At 41.2% G+C, this 22,500-nt stretch overlaps 1 protein-coding gene across 3 annotated transcripts in view; it reads left to right on the forward strand.

The window, feature by feature from the left end:
* PLEKHG1 (pleckstrin homology and RhoGEF domain containing G1) overlaps window positions 1-22,500 on the forward strand; it is a 216,936-nt gene that overhangs the window by 97,175 nt on the left and 97,261 nt on the right. The window contains exon 1 of one of the 3 annotated variants that reach the window (XM_084625155.1): window positions 14,865-14,956. The exons of the other annotated variants lie outside the window; for them this stretch is intronic. The gene's annotated coding sequence lies outside the window, so the exon portion shown is untranslated. Of the gene's footprint in view, window positions 1-14,864; window positions 14,957-22,500 lie in introns of those variants that run through there. 3 annotated transcript variants of the gene reach the window in all.

Here is a 22,500-nt window from a genome sequence, read left to right on the forward strand (position 1 = left end):
TGGAGTTCGCTGTAGGGAATCTGGCAGTGTGGTTTTGGATGGTGTCCTACAAACTGGAATGTGTGTTTTGGCAACAGCTGCAGGACATATACAAGTGCTGGTAAGACTGATGCAGCTGGTTGTCCGCAGCACAGTTACATTTGTCACTTTTGTCATCTTTGTCCGGCTTGTCCTTGTCCATCCCCCATGAATGCAAGTTGACACCACATCTTTCTATTTTGTTGTGAGCACATTCTTTCCATTTCTGGCCAAAGAATTTTGTCATGGGATCTGCCCAGTGGTCGCTTTTGATCTCTGGGGATCCAGTCACTGATGTGGGTTGCCCACCCATTGTCTTGTCTGCGGACTACATGACCTGCCCATCTTCGCTTTGCATCATACGCTGCCTGCACTACATTGGTCACCTCTGTACACCTTCTGATCTCCTCCTTCGATATATAGTCACAGAGCGATATCTTGCACATTCGCCTTTCCATTGCTCTCTGGGTGACTGAGTTTTTCTTCATCCGCTTTTGTCGTCAACCAGCTTTTTGCTGTATATATTTGTGACTCCATTTAATTTCTTTGTCTTAAGGGGAGTTTGATTGCTTGAGTCAGAGTGCCTTTTTATGGGTGTCTTTAGAAATGCAGAATTTTTCTTCATTAATCTCTTTTTTCCTTGTTAAGTTTGTGCTGTTCCCTCTGATTTGCTATGTGGTCCAGGAACTTCTGACCCATGATCAGAAAGTTACAACCTTGTTCTGTTTCCTAGTTTTCAATGCTCCTTTTCAGTTCTTTTCCCAACTTTAACAGCTTGTGGATCTTTGACCACTTTCTCTCTTCTTTCAATAGAGTGCCACATAGACACACAGATGAACATAATTTGTTGGGGAAGAGTCAACATGGCTTTTGTAAAGGGAAATCATGCCTCACCAATCTTCTAGAATTCTTTGAGGGGGTCAACAAGCACATGGACAAGAGGGATCCAGTGGATATAGTGTACTTAGATTTTCAGAAAGCCTTTGACAAGGTCCCTCACCAAAGGCTCTTAAGCAAGGTAAGCTGTCATTAGATAAGAGGGAAGGTCCTCTCATGGATTGGTAACTGGTTAAAAGATAGGAAACAATGGGTAGGAATAAATGATCAGTTTTCAGAATGGAGAGAGGTAAATAGTGATGTCCCCCAGGGGTCTGTACTGGGCCCAGTCCTATTCAACTATTCATAAGGAATCTGGAAAAATGGTTAAACAGTGAGGTGGCAAAATGTGCAGATGATACAAAACTACTCAAGATAGTTATGTCCCAGGCAGACTGAGAAGAGCTACAAAAGGATCTCTCAAAACTGGGTGACTGGGCAACAAAATGGCAGATGAAATTCAATGTTGATAAATGCAAAGTAATGCACATTGGAAAACATAATCCCAGTTATACATATAAAATGATGAGGTCTAAATTAGCTGTTACCACTCAAGAAAGAGATCTTGGAATCATTGTGGATAGTTCTCTGGAATCCACTCCATGTGCAGCGGCTGTCAAAAAAGTGAACAGAATGTTGGGAATCATTAAGAAAGGGATAGATAAGAAGACAGAAAATATCATATTGCCTCTATGTAAATCCATGGTACACCCACACCTTGAATACTGTGTGCAGATGTGGTCGTCCCATCTCAAAAAAGATGTATTGGAATTGGAAAAGGTTCAGAAAAGGGCAACAAAATGTATAAGGAGTATGGGATGGCTTCTATATGAGGAGAGATTAATAAGACTGGGACTTTTCGTCTTGGAAAAAGAGACGATTAAGGGGGGATATGATAGAGGTCTATAAAATCATGACTGCTGTGGAGAAAGTAAATGTCTATCTTTTAGTCTCAGTGATAAATGGGGGAACTCCATGCTGAAAGATAATTGTATTGTCTAAAAATGTAATTTCTCTTTATCCGTTTATAAATTTATTATTCAGCTTAATTGAAGGTCCTCATGCTCTTATATTGAGAAGATAAATAGGAGTGTCCAATTTTCCTTTTTACACCATTCATTTTTGTGTGATTCTCTGTTATATTCCTTTGTTTTTTTTCATCTCATCTCTAAATTAAACAATAGCAATCTTTTCAATCTCTGTTCATATAGAATATTTCCCCTGCCTTGATCCAGTTTTGTTAATTGTCCCTGAACCCCCTCTATTTGTTACAGCTTTTTGAGATAGTGTGAAGGAGTGTCATCAATGTATACATTTGTATTGCATTTCAGACATCATTTGTATCCCATTCTTTAAACATCCCAACTTTTCCTTTTTATTGCCACTATGCACTGAGCTGTTCCTTATAACACCCATATCTCTTTCCTTGGTATAGTTAATGTAGAACTCCAGTAACGTACGTGTGTGTGTGTGTAGTTCAGATAAATTATTCCAATATGCATCATTCTTTGTCAGCTGTGATTATCATCTGCCATCATGCTCCCATTCACCTAGCTTTGTTAGGTCATTTTTAGTTTTGACTAAGGTAGGCTCTCTTGTCTTGGATAGAACTGGGCAACATTTTTCAGTTGAATAGGAAATTCACGAGGAATGCAGTTTTGGGGTGACTGAAACTATCATGAATTTTTGTAAAATTTTGGTAAATACTTTCAGATGTATTAAAAATTAGGGGAATTTTTTTTAAAAAGGTGAAATAGTTCATTTTGACATTTTGAAGATGTTTTGACATTTCATTTTGAAACAAACCATTTAATTTCAAAATGTCATTTCAAAACAAAACACTCTACAATTTATTAGAGCAGCTGCCAGTAAAATGACTTCATCTGTGTCCCTTACAGCCTATGGTGTTTTTCTGGAATCTGACAGTGGTTTCATATTTGTTTAAGAAAATGGAAGGAAGATGCAGCAGCCTTGGTTAATTGCAGGAACAGATTCCATTTAAGAAAGTTCAGCATGAAATCTGTTAGCAGGGAAGCAGTGCAAAAGTAGATATTAAATAATGTTGAAAAAATATAAGCTGTGTATGTGACAAAGGAGCAATTAATTTAGTTCCAAAATGAGTCCATTTGTAGTCAACTGAAGACTAATGCTGTAGTTTTTGAAATGTTCGAGTATTTACATATTTTTAAAAAACTACATGGATTTTTTTTTCAGGTTTAATGGTGCTTTAAGTGATCTGAGCAAAATTGAATGAAGGATTAAGTAAATGTTGCCATTGCTCTTGTCATATAGCAACATTTAACATATAATGAAATTCAGACAAATATCAAGCAAATTCATCAGAATAAGATTATGCTGAAAAAAATTGTTGCATTGCTGTGAAATTTAAAATTTGTGTTTGTAGCTTGATCATTTGCAAGGCTATGATGACTTCACTTCTGAATGCTAGCTTGTTCCTGCTCACATTGAAACAATGGCCCTTCTTCTGTTAACTGAGAGCAGGAACCAAGACCTCTCTATCGTTAGAACTTGGCACTTCTATAGCATCTTTGAGACAAGGATCAAAAAGTGTTGTACAAATATTTGTTAAATAAGCCTCGCAACATCCCGGTGAGGTAGGAAAATATTACTGAATCCATGTTACACAGGGGGAAACAGAGATACAGATTAAGTAACCTTCATACTGTTATACAGCAAGTCATAGACAAGCCAGGAATAGAGCTCAGGAATAAAATTCCCCAAGCTAGACATATTGTTCCCTGTTTTAACCACTATACCATCATGCCTCGTTATAATGATAGATTCAAAGATTCCAAGGCCAGAAGGGACCATTGTGATCATCTAGTCTGACCTGCTGTATAACACAGGCCAGCGAACTTCCCCAAAATAATTCCTACAACATTCCTTCTTCAAGTGAGGGTCTCTAGATGTATTCCAACCATAGGTGCGCATGGGTGTCTTGTGCCGGAACTGTAAGTTTTTCAGTAACAGTGTCTATTGACCTGCATGGTCGTCTTTTGTCGCCACATGCTCCATGCAAGGTTATAAGCAGCCATGCAGGGCGATGCACCCTCAGTTCTCTTACCACATGGTCAGAGTTGGAATTTTCTTTTTACACTCATAACCTCTATGAAAACAACAGTCAGTTGTAGGTAGGTAGATCTGCTTCTTTCTTCTTACCTCTGTAAATAAGTTAGTTGGTGTATATAGCAGCCCCGTATGGGGCCGAGCCCTTCAGGAGATTTGCCCTGCATCCTGGGGTTCATGAATTGTGCCTCATGCCCTGGCTCATTCTCCGTCAGCGACAAGCATATGCATTGTCTCTACTGCTTGGGCGAGATGTACCTTGTTGCATGTTGCGATATCTGCAAGTCCTTCCCATCAAGGACAAGTGACGCTTGAATTCTGCATCTCTGCAAGTTGCCCGTAGTGGAGGCACTCCAGCCTTGTGTGGAGTCTGATCCCAGACCATTGGTGCTGATGGTGCACCGCCCCTCACCGGTGGTGAGCACTCCGCCCTTGGCTTCATGCCCAGATCCACTGGCACCACTGAGATGTGAGAAGGCACACGAGGAGAGCCACAAGCGCTCTCACAAACATTGCAGCAGGTCTCCATCATGCACCACTGCAATGCATTGCATTCCCTGCTTGAGCCAGGTTCGGTCAGGTGAAACATTGCGCAATGACCCACAGGGCCACCCCCTAAGGCAGGGGCAAGGTGAAGCAAAAGCGAGACCCACCGGCACCACTGGCTCCCATGATGACCGAGGGTCACAATAGCCCATTGGTGCATGCTCCTCAGCCATGGCAGGATTCTTTGGACTCTGCTCTGCATACCCCTCCTCGGTCTGGCAGACAATGGTGATGTGCCCTGGACACTATGCCGGACCGATCCCCACATCCCACCTTGAACTGCTGTACCCATCCTCATGACTTCTCTCAGCCCCATGTGTACCTACACCAGCTGATGAGCCGCTCCTCCTCAGTCACGACCTGCCTCCAACAGTTGCAGTACCACCCACACTGATGGCTCTGCCACTTCCAGAGGCTTCTTGAGACTCAGCGGGCTTCTCAGCAGAAGAGTTTGGCTTCTCCCTGGTCTCCCAGCACAGTGGGGACTCCCGGGCATGCCCACCTTTTTCCGATGCACTACACTCCGGGCCTGCCTGGGTGGGTCCCCATCCTTGGGGCTCACAGTACCATTAGGACCCAGCCTTGTGGCACCCACTGTTGGTGGCCTCATACCAGCCCACCCAAACCCCTCTGCCAGCACCGATCGACTTGGACCCAGAGGAGGTTCTGGAGTTTGAACTTGCACTGCTGGTTCCAACAGCAGCCGCATCCTCTCCAGATGAGGCCTTCATCCCACTGACCTTCTCACCTCCTGACATCCATCACAAATTCCAGGAGCTGCTACAGACGGTGGTCCTCAACTTGGGCATTCTCCTGGAGGAGGTCCAGTTGCTGAACGTTCTCCAGCCTCGGGGACTGACGTGTATAACTCTTTTTTGCTCACGACTCCATTCTGCAACTCACACACGTGGTGTGGCACACACTGGCGTCCTGCACCCCTACGCTCAAGAGGGCGGAACGCAGGTACTTCATGCTGGCTGGGGGGCTGACTTTCTGTTCTCCCACCCCACCCCACCCCACCCCAGTCGCATGCGGCCAGAGGATGGGCACACCAGCACTCTCCACCTCCACCCTCCAACCCCCCTCACCTCCCTGATAAGGCAGTGAAGCGCGCGGACCTCATGGGCTGCAAAGTCTGTTCCTCACTGGCCCTCCAATTCTGCATCTCCAATTATCAAGCTCTGCTGGCGAAGTATGATTTTAATAATTATGCCAAGTTGTTAGACTTCTTGGAGGATGTCCCACAGGACAAATGCCAGCAGTTCCAGGCCCTGCTGGATGTGGGCTGCCTGACAGCCGAGGTCGGCCTCTAGGCTGCGATAGATGTGGTGGCACGTCCTCCCACTTCCTGACCACGAGGGTGGCAATGAGAAATGTGGCTCCAGTCCGGTTTTCAATGGGAAGTCAATATACCATCCAGGACCTTCTCTTCAATGAGAACAAGCTGTTTTACACAAAAATGGATGAAGCCCTGCATTCACTGAAGGACTCATGAGCAATCCTCCAAACCCTTGGGTTCTACACCCTCGCCCCTCACCACTGGCCACCTAAGCCAGAGTTCTGGCTGGGCCCCTACCTGCTGTACCAACCCACCTACACCATGTACTGAGAGCTGCCCTTTGGCATCCCCGATCCCAGTGCTCATGGCCATTGGCCACAGACACCTCCACCACCACGCCTCGCCACCCGCAGAATGCCCAATTTTGATGTGATGGCTGGGAGCTGTGAAGCCCCACCGCCCCCCGCATCATTGACTGCGGCCCCCAGTGCCACCTTCGGGGGACATCTTGCCCTATTCGCACACCACTGGGGTGAGATCACCATGGATCACTGGGTATTGGTGATCGTACGACACGGCTTCTCAGTAGAATTCCTCACCTTCCCATCTCACCAGGCACCCCCCGGTTCTATCTGGAGAGCCCTGCTCTCAACACCCTCCTACAACTCAGGAAGGGTGCTACGGAACCCGTGCCCATCCCCTTCATCAGCAGGAACTTCTACTCCCTGTATTTTCTCATCCTGAAGGAGGACGTCCCCACAGCCACCCTCACCATAGACTCCTCCCTGGCGGGGTGGGACGCACACTTGGTCAGCTGTGCTGTTCAGGGGAAGTGGAGTCACGGGGAGGCGTGCATGCACATGGACACACTGGAGTTGCACGCGGTCCGCTGGGCCTGCCACGTGTTCCTGCCTCTGCTCTGTGACCAGCATATCCCGATCCTCTTGGACAATATCACTAACATGATGTACATACACAGACAGGGTGGCATCAGATTATGGTCACTCTGCACAAAAACCATCTGCCTCTGGAACTGGTGTCTCTGCCACAACATCGTGCCCCATGTGACATACCTCCTGGGGGTACGGAACTCCCTGATCGACACACTCAGCAGGACCTGGTACCTCAACCACGAGTGGCAACTCCACAACCCCATGCTCCATTTTATCTGCTGGGCCTGGGGCACCTCCCTTTGGGACCTCTTTTGCCACCCATGCAAACTGCAAGTTCCCTCTCTATGACTGCGGGGAGCAAGGGATTAGGACTCCAAGAATAACACCCTCCTTCTTCCATGGTGCGACAACCTTCAGAAACAGAGTGCTGTTTCTTTCCATCCCCACGTCCTCTGCAAGTTACGCTGAGACTGAGCCAGGGTCATCATGCTAGCCCTGACAGTTCTCGTTTCCTGATCTGTTCAGATTGTCAGCCCACCCACTGATCAGCCTCCCCACCCCGCCAGACCTTCTCACCGAGAACAATGGCAGGGTTTGGTACCCCAACACAGGCTAACTCCTAGTGATGGCCTGGTTTTTGGGTGGGGCTCATGCATAGACAACACCCATTCATCACCTGTCCACTGTATTCTTACACACAGTGGGCATGCTACACCACGAAATGAAAGCCCTTCACCTCCTGGACACAACCCTCCATGCTGTCCCCATGCCCTTTGTCCTAGACTACCTCCTGGAGCTCAAGAACTTGGGCCTCACGCTCAGGTTGATCTGTGTCCACCTCGTGGCACTCAGCACCTTCCTCTGTCACATGGATGGTCGGTGTTTACCTACCCTACAACCACCTGGTTTCTGAGGGGCCTGATTAACTCCTTCCCACTGGTCCTTACCGGTATTCCTCCCGCTCCACCCTACCCCCCCAGCTGGGACCTCAGCCTCATGCTGTCTGCCCTTACCTGGTCTCCATTCAAATCACTGGCCACATGCTTCCTTGCCCACCTATCCATGAAGGTCCTCTTTCTGGTGGCCATCACTACTGCCCAGCGGGTCAGAGAATTGGCGGCCATGATGGCTGACCTCTCCATATGCCAGTAGTTCTCAACCAGGGGTCCGGGGCCTCCTGGGGGGGCTGCAAGCAGGTTTTAGGGGGGCTGCCAAGCAGGGCCAACATTAGACTCACTGGGGCCCGGGGCAGAAAGCCAAAGCCCTGCCATGCAGGCTGGAGCCCGAGGCCCCACCACTCGAGGCTGAAGCCAAAATCTGAGCAACTTAGCTTCACTGGGCCCTGTGTGGTGTAGGGCCCCGAGCAATTCCTCTGCTTGCTGCCACCTAATGCCGGCCCTGGCTTTTATATGCAGAAAAACAGTTGTGGCACAGGTGGGCTGTGGAGTTTTTATAGCATGTGGGGGAGGGGAGAATGGTTTTTATAGCATGTGGGCGGCTTCAGAAAGAAAAAGGTTGAGAACCCCTGCCATATACAGTTTTCCGTAAGACAAGGTCTCCTTGCGCCTTCACCCTAAGTTCCTCCCAAAGGTTGTCTCCGAGTTTCATCTCAACCAGCCCGTCCATCTCCCGGTCTTCCATCCTAAACCGTGCGTCATTCTCGGGGACAGGATGCAATGCTCCCTGGAAGTTTGTGAAAATATAAACTCTCTTAAGTGGAACAATCTGATGAATGTCTAGCTTCTTTCTGCCCAACCCTCCCTACCAGCTTCCACCAAAAGTATAATGAACAGTTGTCTCACGTTGTAGCTAGATAAATGACTGCCTCAAACGTTAAACCAGCTCTTCTCTTGGTGCCCACACATGGAGACACTCACCTCTCATCTTTCTTGTCAAAATCCTGAATCATGTTTGCATACACATCTATCACTTCTAGGCTGCTAACCCCTAACCATATCTTCACACTTCCTTTAGTTGTAATGTGTACATTAGCCCCCAGGCACCAGTATATGTTATTATAGCAACAGTTAGGTTTTAGCAACATCTGCTGGCTGTGCTATAATTTAGCTGAGATAGTATGGTCATTTCCATTTAAAACCTCATTTTCTTTTCAGGGGTTTATAACTCTTAGTTCCTGCCTGAGGCTCAGCAGCATAGGCAGCTTCAGTTCAAAAGAGCACCTTTGTACAAACTTTCTTCATTAAAAAACAAAAAGCCAATCTGTCTCGTTGCTTTGGGTCTGTGTAGCTGTACTATAGCAGTGTGTTTTCTTTTTTATGTTTATAAATTTTGGATTTCTTCTCTTCGATTCTGAAAATGGATCACTTACAAAAATGTTATATTAAAATATATATAATTCATTTGCAATGTATGCACATATATGTGTGTGTGTGTGTGTATTGGTTATAAAACTTGTGTATTTTGTGTATATTAAGGGCTTGATCCTGCGTGAGGTTCCTAGCACCCTAAACTCCTAGTGACTCTAAACTAGACAGATTCTGATAGCAAGGTATTCTTCAGTATATTTCGATGTGAGCTACTACAGAATCAGTGGGGGCACTTATGTAGTAAGGTGCTACTCAGCAAAAGTAAGGATACCTGTATCTGACCCTGGGGGAATTTCCATAAGTGCTGTAATAACTAGTTAGGGTGGGGAAAACTTATCAGTCTATTTATTTGTAGGTATTTTTTTATTTTAGGTGATTTTATATGGCCCCCAATACTGGGATATCCAAGCATCTGATAATCTTAATGGATTTATCCTCACAACACCCTTGTGAAGTAGGGCAGTGCTATTATTTTGGTGGGCACCGCTGTGGAACTGAGTCATGGAGAGACTAACAGCTTGTCCAGATGGAGACTTGGCAGCAAGCCAGCGTGTAAATCTTCAGTATTCTAGCCTGCCACCCACCAAGTCACTGTGTGCAGTATTGCCATCCTAATGAGTCTGACTCCGCCCTCCAAATCATGAGATTGGCTCAAATAATCATAACGTTTAAAAAAGATTATATTGGTGTTTTTTGGTCTCCTTTGATTTTTGAACTTCCCCTACCCATCTTGTGTTGTCCACTCTCCCAAATATATTGGAGAAGGTGATTTTGGCCCCTGCTGTGGAAGCTCTCACCCCCCGCATCTGCCTGTCCCTTGATCTTCATTAATCCTGTCTCCCAGGCTCACCTCTGCTCCTCTGGGGGTTCTTCTCTCCCAGGTGGGGGAAACTATCCCTCTCCCTCTTCCTAGGCTTGGGAAGGCAGCTCCAGAGGATCTTAACTCCCCTCGGCCCCTGCTTCCCAGGCTATAGATGCTATGGGAGGGAGGGAGGGAGAGGAGCAGATGTACTATCCTGTCTCTCTTTCTGACAGGAGGGGGATGACAGAGCAGGATTGCACTAAACTGCTGGGCTCTTTGCTCCTCCTCCTCTCAGCAGGGGAGAGATTCTGCTGGCTTCCAGCAGGACTAAACTTTCCGAGAGGTCTGGAGCTTCTCCAGCACCGTCTCCAATCCCATCACTTGTGGAAAAAATCATGAGAGTTGGCAACTCTGGTAAACCCTGCTACTGCCCATTAAAAGTTCTGTAGAGTGCTTGAACAGCAGCATGTAAAAGTGCACTGTGGAACTTTTACTCCATGATAGCAGGGTTTGCACACTCAGATCAGTGCTGTAGCCTGCCATGCGCTTATGTTTACACCTCGGCTTGCAGTGCACTAACTGACCGGGTAGACAAGCCCCAAGTTATATGCTCAAGATCCCACAGGAAGCCTGTGGTAGAGCAGGGAGTTGAATCTTGATGTCTCAGGTCCCAGGCTACCTCCTAACCATGGGGCCATCCTTTCCCGCTGTGGCCTAGAGAATGCGATGACGGGCACTTGAGAGAGACCTAAAAATAAGCATTTGGTGGCTTATGTTATATGAATCAATGTCAAAGTCTGACATTATTCTGCTTAATTTTTAATTTTTCTAATCTTAAAAGAAAAGGAAAAAGGAAATGGATACATAAAGGGGATACATGAATACACTCAGAAAGTTTGGCTTTATTGTTTTTAAATCCTCATATGACATATATGGTCATAAAATATTTAATTAGTTCTTTCATTTCCTGAGGGGAGAAAATAAGATTTTGCTTCAGCTTTTCTCTCTCCTCCCTCCCCCCATTTTGCCTTACTTCACTTCTAATTTCAAGATAAACTAGTGATGGCAGTATGCAAAATATCTGAAGAAATGAGATTGTAGTTCATGTCTGTGTCAGTATTTTAAGCAGTCGTCTTCCTCTGTCGTTTCTGCAGAGTATACAGGGAATTCAAGTTAATACCTCAGGCAAATAATTTGACAATTGGCAGTTCCTTGACAGAAAGCTCATGAAAAGAAAGGCATGAGGATTCTTCAATTTTTTTTTATTTTTTTTTTAAATTTAATATGTGTTTTTAGATTTCTAAAGTTTTCTGGCAAGGGGGAATGTGAAACAGGCATTGGAATAAACATGCATACCTTGAGAATATTGAAGATGCTGTGGAGCAGCAGACTTGAAAGACATTCTTTTGGGAAAATTCTTCCCTTTTTAAGCTCTTTACCACTTTGAAGCCTGCAGTGGTGGCAAGTTGCCAGGTATGGTATCAAAACTGCAGTTTTAAAATGGGAATCAGAGGATCGCTCTTAGTCACTTGTTAATATTGTGTTAAACACCTCTGAGACAGTAACCAGTTATACTGCTTCTTGGAGAATGAATTAATAATCACAGGAGTGCACTCTCTGATCTGTGCACATTTAGCTCACTTTGCAGATGTATTTCTGGCAACAGCATGATGCATTTCTATATGTAAAATGCTTGAAAGCAGTCTTAAGCCAATTGCCATTTGGAAAATGAATAATTGATTTATTGGAGTAATTGTAATTTATAGGTTTATGAGTCCAGACTGAAAAATGAATGTGTTTTTTGCAGTAGAAAGGAGCCTTTTTAGGGTAAGCATTTATTTTCTTTCTCTTGTCTTATTTTTGACTGCCTCTCCTACCCACTTACACTTAGAATAAACCATGCTACTAAGTTTCAGTTTTATAAAATCCTGTAATGGAGCATCTTGAAACGTTTTGTTAAAAATGTATAATGTATTGATATGTCAGTTTATTATTAACATAGCCTTAATCTTATTACATTTTAAGTGGTTTTGGTTTCTATATCTTACACCATTAATTGAAATGACATTTAATAAACATAAATATATAAATATAAAAAATAATTAAAAAAACTTCAGAGCCATTAAAAATAAATAGGAAATGTACTATACCTTTTATTTTAATTTCTAAATATTGCAGAACTGAATATTAAGAGAAAACAGCCAAAGCAGTATTCTGTATTTTGCTGCCAAAAGTTTGAAGAGGAGTATTTACTACCCAAAAATCAGCATTGTAGCATTCTAAAATATGGAATTATCATGCTCCAATGAGCTCATTGCACCATGCTTATTTAGATATCAGTTATATGACTATGCTGTACACTGCTAAGATCTCAGTCGTTTGTCATGATTTCTTCAATTTACAACTTGAGTTGAGAATATTAAATGTGATGTTATGTTGATTATTATGTTAACTAAGTTGTGTAAATACTTTACACAAAACAGTTTTGCACCTCAGTGCTTGCACTGAAGGGATGAGCATACTGGTGGGTATTACTCTAGAAATTAGGGGGATTAAGGGAGAGGGGGATGGCTGAGAGGGAGAGTTATACCACTATTTTCAAATACTTCAAGTACTGCTTTAGGCTGAATAGTTCAGTGACTTGCACCTGAAGGTTTTCTCAAAAGATAAGTGTGTTTATAATTTTGACAGAATAAAACAGATGGCATATGAAGCCCTGGAAGTGAAGTACATTTTTTATTATCTTTCTGCATTAGTGTAACAAATGTTTTGTTCTTTGTGTGTGCACGTGAGTGGATAGATACAGATAGGTAGTAGACCAGGGGTTCTCAAACTGGGTGTCAGGACCCCTCAGGGGGTCACAAAGTTATTACATGGGGGGTCGTGAGCTGTTAGTCTCCACCCCAAGCCCTGCTTTGCTTCCAGCATTTATAATGGTATTAAATATGTAAAAAAGTGTTTTTAATTTATAAGGAGGGAGAGGGGGTGTCGCACACAGAGGCTTGCTATGTGATAGAGATCACCAGTACAAAAGTTTGAGAACCACTGTAGTAGGCCCTTCATAGTTAGTCAGAATCAGCATCTGTTATAAAGTATTATTTTAGTCCACCTATAACTTTTGGAAAATACATTTGGCCTGAATGTTGCCAAATTTACTTTGCAGGTGAAGTTTCTGGCAATGTAAAGGGAGAATGTTTCTGCAAAGATTTAAGAAAATGAGTCAACCATTTCTGAATTACAAGTCATTAAACAAGTGTCCTGAAAATGTCTTTTGTCTCATTTCTTTGTCTCCCTCTAACTTAAAAATAGCTTGTTTGTATACTTTAAACCTTCCATATAGCTCCTAAAATTTTTTTGCATTTGATATATTAAGAGAAAATAGCTTGTAATTAAACAGTTATTCGTGATTTTTTGTTGCGGGTACTTTTAGACACAGTCCTACTATCATTAATTTCAGTGGGAGTTACATCCACTGAAGTCAGTACAAGTTTCCTTGCAATTGACTTATGTACGGATGTGCTTTGGCCCTAAGTCAGCAACCACTAAACACATCCATATCTTTAAGTAAGTCAGTTATTCCAGTGAAATCAATTGGAGTACTCCTGGTTAGTTATGCATGTAATTAAATGCTTTACTGGATTGTGTGTATGTGTATATGTGAGCATGTATCTTTCTAATAGCTGGTAATAGTTTACAAAGAACATAAGCATCCATTGGTGGTGGGTAGCTGTTCCTGTAGTTATAATGTTAGATACCGGTGATTTTGGAGCTATGAGGCCAGGGCTCTAGTCTGAAGTCTGGTTTGTTAGTGTAGTTGATTGATCCTTCTTATAACTCCAGATTTAAAAAAACCCTAATTCTTTTAAGTTTTTATATGCAAGTCTAAGTAAAAAGTCATTTGTTTTTTAAATAAAATGAGTAAACTTGTTTTGAGATTAAACAACTTTAAAATGTCTCCTTTTTAATTTTTTCGCTAAAATGTCATACCTTTATTTCCTCTACCTGTCCAGTGAAATTATGTTATACCACAAAATTAAGATATATAGGTATATTTTGCTCACTATCCAGCACAAGGCTTATACCTGTTTTTTAATCCATATACAACTACTATGGGGAACACTTTATAATTCTAGATAGATAGATGTTGCCATTGGCTTATGTAAAAGGAAGTTTTCAAAGATAGGCATAGTAAAATGTTTAAGGATTTGCTATTTTTTTTTTAAAGATGTGATGCTGGATCCTTTGAAGCTGACAAAGAACAGAAGCCGATGGAGAATGTATACTATGACCGCCCTTGTTGTTGATTAATTCTGTGAATTACAAAAGCAAAGATACAGGGATGATCTGTTACTTGTACACAGTGTGCTCATTCAGTCAAGTGCTGTCCAAGACCCTTACAAACATACTTGCGTGATGCATTAGCTTCTGATAATGCATTTCACTGTAGACAGGGCATTTGAACAACAATTTTAAGGCTTCTAGAGGAATACAGATGTTGTTTCTCCAGTCATTATCTTGGCAAGATCTGCTCGTTCTTTTAATTTTATGACCTGGTGACCCTCCATCTCATCTCTTAAAAAGAAGAAAAAGTTAAGGTGCTAACTGACAAATGTAACTGTCCCATCATTTCCAAAATACAAGTGCTTGAAACAAATAACTGAACAGTTAAGGGCCTCATAAATCTGGCTGCCCACATAATAAATGTTACAAAAACTTTTATAACAGAACAACCTTAACTCTGCCCCATGATTTATTTTTAATGTACTGTATTTATTATTTTGGTGTCAAATAACTACTATTTAAAATGTTCTTTTATACATAATAGGAGAGAGACACTTTGAGTGGGTATATATTTTTAGATGCTTTTACTTTTCAAATTGAAGGGATATCATCCAGTTTTCTCAAACCCAGACCATTTGTTTAACTATTGCCATGTTTATTTTTAGGCTGATTGTAATTCTCCCTTCCCCTCCCCTCATTTAAAGCAACACAAACCATTTCTTTTCAATGTGTTTATCCCCTTTGGACTGGGGAGCTGAGATGATGTCTTCTGCTCTTGCACAACTGGAGGGAATCTCTCTCTTCTCTTCTTGACCTTGGTGTTCCTGATGGCGGATGTAAGTACACGGTAAGGACTACAGAAAGGAACATCATCTGTGAATGATGGGAGTGTAAATCTAGCATAGCATAACACGATATGGTACACTTACAAAAATCTGCTTATGAGACAACCCTTCCCTCCCTCATCCAGTTGAACAGTGATTTGCCACAATAACAAAGGGCATCCTGCACATATTTCTTGAGATGCCTTATAAATTAATCAATCACAATTAAACCATTGACTTTCCCCCCATATTTTACAATGAAGACTCTAAGCTGTCTAAAGATTATTTTCTGGTTTCGTGGGAAGCTTTGAGGGGGATAGTCACCAAGAAAAATCAAAGCAACTGACTTCCATAGGGAGACACTGAAACACCTTGAACGTTTGAATAAGCAGTTTAATTCAAAAGTTCAGACATTCACAAAGGAATCAATTACTGAAACTGTATACTCCCTTGTATTTTAATGGCACGGTATTTTTTGCCCCAAACTCTATACCTTTAAAGCCAAGCTGTTAAACGGATTCCCAGATCACTGGTGCATGTACTTCTCTTTGTTGCTAAAATAAAAAAAATAGCTTCATCAGTCCTCTCTGTCCTAGGGTTTTCTATTCATCAAAGCAATTAGATCTTTTTGTAGGCGTCTGCAATTTAACACCCATCCTACTCTTATCACACCTGGAGCCCTTTAACCTTGAAAGTACAACATTATAGCAACACTACTTAACCTTTTCAACACCTCCCATTATAAATGGCAGTTTTGTAACAGCTGGGCATGATGACAGATTAATTTTTCATCCAGCAGCCTTTAACTACAAAGCAAGATACCATCAGGTTGTAACAACCTGTAGTGTTAGTATTTAGGATCAGCAGGGGTAAACATGTAAAAAGATCTTGGAAGATAGTAACAGTTTACTACTTCCCCCATGCTTGTATTCATGAAAACACGACTGTCTCCTCATATAGAAACTTCTTTCAAAGTATTTACCAATATTATTTTAGCCTTACACCCCCATAGAATTTATAAACTCCTACTGCCGCAGGAAGAGAAGCTGTAGCACCACAGAGATTAAAGATTCTTTCTAGGTGCCCAACTTGAGATACTTAGAGTAAATTGTCATAGTTATGAGGTTATGAAAATTTGTACTAGCTGAAGATCTGCCCCCAGGGCCTAATTTTTCAGAGGTGCTGAGAAAACTCAGCTCCTCTGGACTGCAACTGTAGTTATGAGTGCCCAACACTGTTGACTAGCAGGTGTCCCAAGTCTGGCACCCAAAATCAAAATGTGAAAATGTGCGTCTAATATTTTGACCAAGGTCATACAGGAAGTCCGTGTTATAGCAGGGAAAAGAAATCAGGAGGCTGAATTGAAATCTTGAACCTAAACTTTCACCTTCAGTGTCCTGTTTTATTCCTAACATCGTTTATATTAAATGGCTTCCCTTTTAAAGTGGTATTTAACCAGAAAATCCATGTGGCTGCTACTAGTCAATATGTTTCCATGTCTACAGTACACACAGCTACATTTTGATCCTGAATCATCTGTGATCTTGTGTGCCAACTTATGGAGGAAAAAAAATCATGTTTATTTTTTCTTTCAGTCTTTCTTTTACAGTCTCCCAACTAATCCCGCTTATGGGATAAACTCCAAAATATTAGTTGTAATCATCACTCAAATCTCATTTTTAATCAAATTAAATGTTTTACAGTGGAGAAGAAAGAAATAGTAAGGAACAAAGTTTTACTAGTTATACATGGAAAAAAATAATCAAATCAAGTTCATTTTTATGGCAGGGTAGAATATAGTCTCCCTTAGAGAATTTGGTTTTTATTTTATTTTTATTTATCTAGTTTTAAATAATTAAAAAGATGGGTATCCAAGGCCCGGTCACATCATTAGTAATACTGTAAAATCCCAACAGCAAAGCAGAGTTTGCCACTAAGTGAATACAAAAGATACTTTTGAATTTGTAACCATGAGAAACTTTTTTTTAATTATTTCCAGTTCATGGTTAAATATGTTAGAAATACTTCATTAGGCTTAGTCAGGGAAAAGTCTGATAACTAGACATAGTAGAAATATACTAGAGACATTGTCATGTTCTATGGACATTTTTCCAATCTAGTTTCTGTGGATATTTTTGGCAAATCTGAAAGCATTTTTAAGCAAAACCTACTCATATGGGAGTGTGAAATTTTCTAGTAAATTGTTTTTATTACTTGCTAGTTTTGAATAAAACTATTATTATTTCACCCATTGTTGTCTTTATAATAAAGGAAGGTGGGGGGATAGGATATGATCATCATCATAATACTGTCAGTGAGTGAAAATTATGAGAATAGAAGATTCTGCTGTCACCTTCTGGGGTCTGAAGGGATGGCTAGTTACACCACTAAATGGGTAGTTTAGAGGAATATTAGTTTCAAATCAGGCTATCAGTGCTCTCAGACATGAGGTCCAGTGATGCATGATGCACTGTTGCTGAGTCTCATACCTCTTTAAAATATCAATATCTATATATATATATATGGTTAAAGTGGACTGGGGGGAGGGGGAAAATGCTGGCCTCTAATGTAATAGGATTGGGGCATACATCATGATTGTTTAAGTTTCATATTGAACTTCTTTATTTTTAAAATACATCCTGCCATGGGAAAATAAGGTTCGCACTGGAATATCCAAAGTCCCACAGTGCCCTACTCAAGGCAGAGACCTGATAATAAATAACCAATAGTCACTCCATTAAGAGTTCTAACAAATCAGTTTCTGATTTTGCTTCAATTCCTGGATGGCTATTATGCTAGTAAGTGACTACTAAAAGAATCCTACATATAGAAAAATCAGAACTCAAAATCCTGAAGACTAACATCATAGTAGTGATTTGATAGGCCAGTTTACTTGCTAACCTCCATAATTTTTTCAAGTCCTTTTAAGTTGACACACTTCCACCCATGCAGTGTTCTTCCAAAACTGAACTGTTGGCAAATGGAAAAACACTAGCAACAGAATATCCCTCATGTCAAGAACTTCTCTTTAATGTTTTGTTAATGTTGAATACTTTGTTCTCACTAGACACCAGTACTGGTTTTAAAATAAAACAAGATAAGTAAAAAAGTCAATATGCATTTATGGTAGTGATTAAATTTAGAGTAGGGTATATACTTGTTTTTGGTGAGAAAGACAGATATGTCAGGGGCACAGCTTATTTTCTCACTCTTATTTCACTCCTAAAATGTATTTATGTAGCTCAGTGGTTCCCAAACTTGTTCCACCACTTGTGCAGGGAAAGCCCCTGGTGGGCCGGGCAGGTTTGTTTACCTGCCACGTCTGCAAGTTCGGCCGATCGCGGCTCCCAGTGGCCGCGGTTCACTGCTCCAGGCCAATCAGAGCTGCTGGAAGCGGCACGGGCCAAGGGAGCTGCAATCGGCCGAACCTGCGGACGTGGCAGGTAAACAAACCGGCCTGGCCCACCAGGGGCTTTCCCTGCACAAGCAGCGGAACAAGTTTGGGAACCACTGATCTCGCTAATCTGGTGGGGCTGATGCAGTTATTCAGGTAAATATGAGCAATAATGTAGAACATATTCTTTATACTTGTAGGGACAAATCCAGTCCCAGCAGCCAATCTCAGTTTCTCAGTTGAGGAAATTTGGGGATGGGGATCCTCCCACTAATGCAGCAGAACCCTTCAGCAGAGGTTGAAATGACCTCCCTGGCCCTAGTGCAGCCCTCTCCTAGAAGAATCCATAGATCACTGGCTTGTCCTGCTCGGAGACAGCTCGTGTGCATTGTTGTAAGGCAGCTTCATCAGAGCCAGGTGGTGAAGGGCATAGGGACATCTTGTGCAGCTTCCGAAGCTTTCCATTGCCCTGTTGCACCAGTTCCGCTCCATAGAAGCCCTCCACAATTGTGGAGTTATGGGTGGGATTTGCCCCTCTGGTAATATTTGTAATGTCACTATAATAATGCCGTTAGTCTTACAATAATAACTCTACTATGTCTGGTAGCAGATTTTGTTCTTTAATGTAAAACACAAATGTTACAATTTGTCCATTCAGCACTTATGCTTTTTCAGAGCAGAGCAACAATTTCCATAGTAATAGCAACAATGTGACCATGGTCAACTTGGCTTTCCTTGTTGTATGTTCAAGCTATTTGTGCTTGTAAGCCTTTGCTGTTGATGATGTTTTAAAATAATTCTGCTGTAGTTACAGGAAATGAAAGCTACCCAAAAACATTTTTAGTCTTGAAAATATCCTGCAATTAATTTATAATTGGCATGTTCAATTCATACTTAAAATGTCTTGAGTCCTGTACTTTGGATTAGTAAATTTGGGGTGGGGGATGGAGAGGGGAGTTAGACAGCTGAAAGAGCTTCGCAGTTGAAACTAGAGGAACTATGAATGCAAGATCAGATTATATTGGCCAAAAACACAAGTAAAATGAAGCAATTATTCTTTCTTAGGAATATTTGTATTTAAGAGAAAATATGGCCATATTGCTATAATTTATTTTATTAGCTGATTAATGGAGTCTGATTGCAAAAATACCATTATTAAATATTGGGCACATCTATTGATTCATGTAAAATGTAATGGAAAGAAAAAAAGGCAACTAGGGGAAAAAACCATTAGACTATTTTTTTTTATTTTAAAAAAGCAGGTTCTATCAAATAGGATAACACTTTTAAAAATTGTAATGAGTTTAATTAAGAGATTATTTAGAACTGCTAATTCCAAATCAGTGAATGTATTTAAATATCTGGTAAAAATAGTCATAGTTGATAATCTCTCTCCTTTGTTACTGATTTAAATGTTGGAGCTTTTGCTAAGACTTTTAAAGTATATATATTTCTTAAAATGGATGCATATTCTGTACATTTACTGTAAAAAAGGGACCTTTTTAAGGAGAACTTGAATATATTTTTAAAGCAAAAGAAGAGGAATAGGGGAAACCTTAGCCACTACTTTTAACATGTGGCTCTTTGTAATAAAATAATGGTAGTCAGGGTTTCCAGAGAGATTGGGATTTGAAAAGTGAGCATGCCAGCTAATAGCTGTGGTAACAGGCTGTACTCTGTGAAATAATACCAATATAGTGGCCTCCTAGAGATTCACTGTGCTTCAGAGCTCAATAGTGAATGTGCAGCATTGTTCAGCAATGAAAAGTCTGATAGCTATAAGTATGTCTGGACAGAGCAAGAGAAACTGATTTTAAACTTGTAGCCTCATTATAACTGGGCTTTGAGGAAGTGTGGGGTAGAAAGTAGGAGGGAGGGAGGAGGATTTTTCTGTTCATGCTATACCATCTGAGACAGGTTGCCTTACCAGTCTCTCAGTGGTCGTATCCCCTGGGGAAGTTTTTCAGCTCAGCCCTTAACCTATTGCAGAAGGAAAGAGAATGTGGAAGGATTTCTTTATTTTCTTTCCAGTTCATGAGCTCCATGGTGGGATATTAAGTGGAAGCTTGTCTCAGGATAAGTTAGGAAACTCCATTTGAAATGAAGGAAAGGCATGAAAAAGACAGGAGAAGCTTCATTGAGGATTTGCAGCTTAAAGTTCTTATTTTGATCACAGGATCTCGGAAAAAAAAATGTTGCTTTATTGGCCTTCCTTTTAAGGAACAATGCCTACAGGTAAGTGGCAAGAGTGCTTCTTAAATGGCATGCCAGACATTGAATTTACTAAGAATTCATACTTATGTAGGATGGAGAGTTGGGTGACTTTTAATTAATTATTTAAAAACTTACCTGAAACAAAAGATGTCCTCCAACTTTCAGTTAGTTTAGCAATTCCTAAAATTACTACAGTAAAGGTTTAAAATCTCTGTCATATTTAACAAAGATTAGCCTGTACCATAAGGTTTGCATCCAGAACTGAACTTCCCCAGAGCTTGGCGGAGGAGAATGGGTTGCTGGATCTGGGCTTTTGGTTTGGTTCCCATCTCTAATATTTAAAGATTAGGAGACTTACAAACCCCGTTACCACAGAAAAACAAACAACCCCTCCCTTTCTCCCTCGGCATACCACCCCCTCCCACACCAGAGTTAAACCTCGTTTTTTGAACAGGCAGAGAAAAATGCCCCATGTGAAAGAGGAGATCCCAGAAAATAAATCCACATTAAGGTACTTGTTAACAAGAGGGATTTCAGTAGGAACTTAAACTGAAGTTGCTCAGCACGCTAACAAATTGAATCCTTGTATGCTTTTTGACAGCTTGCTTACTGAATACTCTTAGCTATAAATTCAGTTATTCACACTGTATGGACAAACTTGAATATTGTTCACATACACTTGAATGCTTGGGCTACCTGGACCAGTGTATACCTTCTAATTTAGAATACATGTTTGTATTATGTTTGGGTAACGTGACTGAAAAGTAGCATGATGTAGACTATAATTAGCATTGGAGTAAATGAAGCAGAGAGAAGACAGTTTCATGCACTTGTCACGTGACACATTTCCTCAACATTTTAACTGGCTTTTCCCATATCTGATACTGTCCCGTAACTTGGGGCAGTACATTTTTATGAACAAGATAATTTCAGGGTTTTCTTGTTCCTTTCTAAATTCTGATTTTTTGTTCAGTTGGTTTTTCTGATTGAAAAATATTATTAAAAAAAATCAGATTGCCACTAGAACTTTAAGATACCCCTTTGCTAAGTTTCCATATAGCACAGTGAGGAAAAAATGTGTGGTATGCATCTAATACAAGGTTCTATTAAAATGTGTGCCCTTTTTCATAGGATCATGGAAGTTAGAGAATGAAATCTTTTAAGACCCATAAAATTATTGCATGTAGCTGTCAGCAAAGGAGAAATGCAGTTCCTGCACAGAAGGTGTATTTGATATTGAGTTGAGTTGCTTGATCTTAGCCAGAAAGCTCATTGTTTTTGTAAGAAGAAAGTTCAGAGGAACACTCTTGGCAGAAGGAATCAACTAAGTAGTTCCTGAGTTTTACATCAAATGCTCAATTTAATGAAATCTAGGATTCGAATCTGTTTACTTGCTGCCCTGTAATATTTTACCTTGTAGTGTGAATTCTGGAGTAGTTAATCTTAGATATTGAAAGGAGCATGGGTTTCTGTAAGTATTTGTGTAATCTGCACATAAATGCTGTGGCACTGATCTTCTAAGATCATCTTTCTTGCTCTTGTTTATTAGTTAGAACAGATGAGTGCAAAGTTGTGACGAAATTATTGTTTATGCCCTGAGCATTGTTGTTTTCAATGATTTGCCTGCAAGAAATAATAATAGTGGTAAAAATAATACCAAGCCTGCTGTATTAAACATTATAGAAGTTTTCAAAGCAACTCCCTCAAACTTTCTTACCTCTTTGAACACACCTCTGTGATGCTGATCTATTATTTTTTTTCTCCACGAAACAGATTTAACGGGGACGTGTTAAGCTCAGTAACAACACAGTGGAAGACTACCAAGGTTTTAAGGGGAAGGTCAGGGTGTTAGATGGACTTTCTAGGATCAACAACAAAGTGGAAGTGAGGGTTGGCTTCTGACTGAAAAATACAGATGATTAACAAGCTGCAGCTCTCTTGTGTGTTAGTACTGAGAGC

The sequence above is a fragment of the Lepidochelys olivacea genome (genome assembly GCF_965140295.1).
Source record: "Lepidochelys olivacea isolate rLepOli2 genome assembly, chromosome: 3".
NCBI classification, from domain to species: domain Eukaryota; kingdom Metazoa; phylum Chordata; order Testudines; family Cheloniidae; genus Lepidochelys; species Lepidochelys olivacea.